The sequence below is a fragment of the Bactrocera dorsalis genome, chromosome 6, assembly GCF_023373825.1.
Source record: "Bactrocera dorsalis isolate Fly_Bdor chromosome 6, ASM2337382v1, whole genome shotgun sequence".
NCBI classification, from domain to species: Eukaryota; Metazoa; Arthropoda; class Insecta; order Diptera; family Tephritidae; genus Bactrocera; species Bactrocera dorsalis.
In genome coordinates this window covers 11,375,410-11,380,747 of record NC_064308.1, presented here as the reverse complement: position 1 = coordinate 11,380,747, position 5,338 = coordinate 11,375,410, and positions in this window count along the sequence as shown.

Below are 5,338 nucleotides of genomic sequence, written 5' to 3'. Positions count from 1 at the left end.
TGCATCATCTTATCTCCGCATGCCCATATTGCAACCTTTTTTGTGGTGTCGGAAATCCACTTGTCAGAGTCTTTATTTTCATACTGTTCACAGATTAATGCAATGTCTATTTTATTTTCGTAGATGTTTTGCGTCAAGAGATCCTGGGCCGCTTCGCAGTGGTTCAGGTTTATTTGCAATATTTTCATCTTTTAGGTTTTTTGAGCGCTGCTGTATATATGGGCATGTTTGTGTTTCCACTGCATTAAGAGTGTAAAAATAGTAAACTGTCAAATGTCAACCAATCTATTCCGCTTTTCAGTAATGACATTGCCTGCTAATGAAAAAACTCTTTCAGCCGGTGCACTACTTGCAGGTATTGAAAGAAACTTCATATGCTGAATGCAATGCTCGCGACACGACATGACAACACGACAGTGAACTGAAAACGGCGTTGTGCATTCTACTACATGAACGCATGTACACAAGACAACGCAGTTGTCCATTTTGCATGGACACAATTTCGTTGTGGCCATACTAATACCTTGCACTTCAATGAAATTTTAATATTTTGTTCAAAGTGAAATTTTTTATGCAAAAAATAAGTAAATAGGTAAATTTATTTGTTTTAAATTATCAATTGTTATTACAAATGGTATAATATAGCTATTTTATGCTCTTATTTGTAAAATAACGTCAAGTTTGTTAGAGATGTGAATAATTTTACATTTTACATATTAGTGGCATCACCACTCTTCCTCATCTCTCTATCTTCCATTCTACTGTCGTTGGCAAATATAGTAGAACATTGAAGTTAGCGAGAACGACAACCGTCGGCCTGCAGTCGTGCAGCTGTTAAAATATCAGTGTCATAAGAACGCGTGTATTTTAATATTTGACAGATGTCGTTTGTCGTCTGTCGCCAGCATTGTATTCAGCACTTCCATGCCACCGTGGACAGAAGAGGGTAACGATTTTAATTTACTCCCCACCACTGCAATACATCGAAATCATGATTTAAAATAACCCTTTCTCTACAATATTGTTCTATTTCTTCTATTGGAGTTTGCCTAGAGTTGTTAGATGGAGCAGCAACTAATGTTGGAAAAAAAAATTCTGGTTTTGATACAGATCTTAAGCTTGGTGACGGCTCTGCTGAAGTGAAGCTTTCTGAGCTGGATGTATATGAAGTAGAAACATATTGTGTTGTATCACTTTCTTTTGAAATAGAAAATTTTGACATTTCTAAAACACACTGCTCTTTAATTTCGGCCAGATCTGTATCCTGCATATGTGCAGCCGAAGGATGCAGAAAAAATGCCACCTTAAAAACCTGTCAAATTTTTTGACCATATGCCAACAACTTTTGTTTTTATTGTTTCTTTTAATGTTGCAATTGATGAGATATCTGATATATTTGGCTCGCATAGCACACACATTTTTGTAATTGAAGGCAGCACAAAACAAATTGAAGGCGAGCTGCAAGTTTGAAGTTCTTTAAAAACTCTTTCGAAGGTTTCCAGCAACCCAACTAATATTTTTAATGTTGACCTATTGACATCCATCAATCTTTCGCGCCCTTTCTCGCTTAATATAGTGTTAACAGCCACCCAATTATAGTTGATAGATTTCAGCATTGCGTAGTTTGAGTTCCATCTTGTTGGGCATGAACTCTTTAAAGAAGTGTTTAACTTATGCTGCAAATTAGCTTTCTTGAAGTACCTTACAGTTTTTTTGCATGCCGTCACTGTTTCGTCTAGATCCGTTGTTTCTGTAAATGATTGTTGTAAACAATTATTTAAAAGATGACTGCTGCAGTTAAGCCTGATGTTGTTTTCTAATGCTTTTATAATGTTTCTGCCCCTATCTGTCACAAATATGATCTCATCAATGTTTTCAATATTAAATTTTGAGAATACACTTTTAATTTTAGTTAAAATGTTTTCTGTGGTGCTTTTCTCTGATTTCATTGACTTAAGACCCAAAATTACATCACAAAGAACGTTGTTTTTTTGATAATGAATTGTGATCGACATATCGAAGGTGGCAGCTAATCCTGAAGTATCTGCAGCTATTTTATTTTCCGATGATATCAACCCTATTTTTTCTTCAACGTCTTTGTGGACCTTTCGACTAACTTGGACTAGGCAGCAAGTCATCCACATCTATGTCATCCCCATAGGCGGCACCAATTTTGATAAAAAAAACTGCACCATTCTTTTAAATCCAGGCCCGGCTACTGATGAAAACGGCTGACAATCTTGGACAATCCATTGACTGCATATTTTAATAGCTTCTGCTTTGTCTGTTGCCGACACTTTTGTCACTTCTCTTGGTTGCCTTAATCTCATACAACAAAATTGATGTGTGACCAGCACTTTTCGGCAGGTGCTGCAAAATAGCCACCCTTCCACGGCACTTTCGTCTTCCTTAACAATGGAACGTAAAATGTTCCACATAACACTTCTTCCCTTATGTTTTCGTGTTAAAGTGTACGTTCCACAATCAATTTTACTTTTTATAGAGTCCGGCGTTTCAGTCATTTTGCTTATTCCTTATAATGCGTCAATTAACAACTGAAATTAAGCGACTACAAAACAAACCAGCGATCAGTGCTCAATGGCCTGCTCATGCATAAAAGTTGAAGACACTCGATCTCATAACTGTAAAACATGAGTGTTTCGCTCACAGCTCATTTTTGCGCATTCCTTTTTGTGATTTATCATTGCTGTTCTCACATTTGCTTTCAGTACATTGTGCCGTTCACTTACCTACGCAAAATTTTTGGGTGTCTGGTGAAATAGAATCGACGCTTACTGTTTGAGTGAGTGACGAAATGCAAAAACACAAAACACGGAAAGCGATTTGTGCGTTTGGGTGTGTTGTTCTTTTCTTGCTGTTTGTGAGTGTCACAAGCACTCCACATTTATAAGTGTGATTCGGGTGCCAAAAAGTGACACCTCTGACGTTCTCTGATATGTAGCTATTATTTTCTCAACAACTCAGCTTTTACCATGATGTGTGTTGAATTTCGCTTTGTTGTTGCATGTAATCGACGATGCTCTGAAGTGTGCGTTAACGCTCGCGTATACTACGACGACGATTAAATGTTTCTGCCAGCGCTCGTGTAGGCTACGGCACGATTCGTACTGTTCGCTAAAGGTACACATTATGGGGACCACATCTAATCAATATTATCTTTCTATATTGGACTTGCAAAACAGTACGTCTATGTAATAAATGCCCTGCGGCTCAGTCGCTAAGCTTACATCGCAGGACCAGCTTGTCGTATTGGCTCACGTCATTAGCTGGCTTTTCCCGGCTCTAGCTTCACTGCCTTTTTGTTGTTGAGCTCTTACAGTATCAGAGCTGTCGACTTTTCCATCGAATACCATATTTGTCTAGACGGCAGCGTATAAGGCACTATATTATCAGGTGTTATTCGGCCTGCCACTTCCATCTTCAGATAATGTCACTCTGTTGTAAATATCGAACAATAGAAAAATTTATGATCTGCATTTACAATAAAATTGATTGACTAACATTCTCCAAAAGTGTTCTGCTGCTTTGTTTTGGTCTATGTTGACAATGATTCTGGATAAAGCTACATTTACACGGGCAGCTTTTTCGCACCCTTTCTCAATATGGACTTTGTAGCTGAGTTTCGCATCTATCATTGCACCAAGAAATTTAGCGCTAATTGTGATGTAATGTTATACCCATCAATATTAAGGCAGATAATCTCGCGTTTTTTCTGCTTGTAATAATAACTGCTTCCGTTTTTTGGCCTGCGAGTTGATGCTTTGAGCTCTTTAGCCATGTTTTTACAGCTCCATTTATATCATCGGCGTATCCGATAAACTGTTCTTCTTTAGGGAGAGGAGGCGTAGTATTCCATCATACAGGACATTCCATAAAGTGGGAGCCAAGGTTTCGTACCTTGTGACACACCATCAGTTACAGTAGCAGCCTTTCAGACAAATGCACGCAATACGTGGGGTCGGTAAGCCAAATTAAATGACAGTTTTTTGACCGTGCAGTATTCTTTGTTTCCGCACATTCATCTGTTTCCTTTTGTGGTATTTTCCACAACACCTCTGAGCTTACTAATTGCGTCGATACCCATTGTGTCAGTTATGCAAGGCGGGCGATAAGAACTCAATTCTCCAGATCGTTTGTTCACCGTCTGCAATAGCACTACTCATTGCATTTTCCATATCTTAGGGAAAAATTTAGATATCATGTAAATAGCTCTATGAATGGTTTTGCGTTGTATTTCACTGCTTCAGCTCCTATTCGAGATTCCATGCAGACTTGGTGCTTTGGAATTACCCAACCGCAGGAGCTTGCAGCACTTCCAAATCATTTACTTGCGCTAAAACTGTGGCCAAATAGTATACTTCTGCCTTTTAATCAGGAAGTTTTGCTCGCCTTTATAGCTTTTTTGAGCTCACTGCGTTTTTTCCTGAAAATTTCTTTCAGTTTCATACATTCGTCCTGCCTGTACTACGTTGAAATTAGCGGCTCTTTGCTTCCTGCAGGTCATACCCGTATCACAGGCTTAATATGTGAACGAACCGGCTCTCGGCCGGAGCAACGCAGTCTACTAGTTCTGAGACCAATGCAAACTTTCTGATCAAGGCCCGAAGAGCCTGGTAAGTAATTCACAACGTGGCTAATACTTCAGAATAGCAAACTCACATCACCTTTTCCACACCATCAGTGGGAAAAAGCTATTGTAACAGGCTTTGGTTTTTGATGTAATAATGATTATTTTCAATATTAAATTTTAAGAGATATGAAGAGATAATTATGGAACCGATCTTTCCTATAATTTAAGTATACATACATTTCTTTAATCCCAAATTTTATTTGTGTTTTATATTTTAGCATTTAGCGATGGAAATATATACATTAAAATTACCATTTTATTATACGAGTTTAAATACTTGTATATTATGTAGTCTGTATAGTTATTAAATAAATTATTTGTACAATTCGTAGTCATAGTATTGGGTTGTCAAAAAAGTCTTGCGGTATTTTTATTGAATTTTTTTTTATTGAAATTGAAATGAATTTTTGATGACTCATGCCCAGCTCTTGACCGATGCCGGTCTCTTTCGACCAATTCAGCGATTTTATCGCAATTTTCGACGACAGGCCTTCCGGAGCGTGGCGCATCTTCGACCACCTCTACACCAGAACGAAAACGTTGAAACCATCGTTGTGCGGTGGAAATGGAAACTATATCGGGTCCATAAACTGCACAAATTTTATTGGCGGCTTGAGATGCATTTTTGCCTTCATCGTAGTAGTACTGTAAAATATGCCGTATTTTCTATTTATTTCTTGCCGAAAT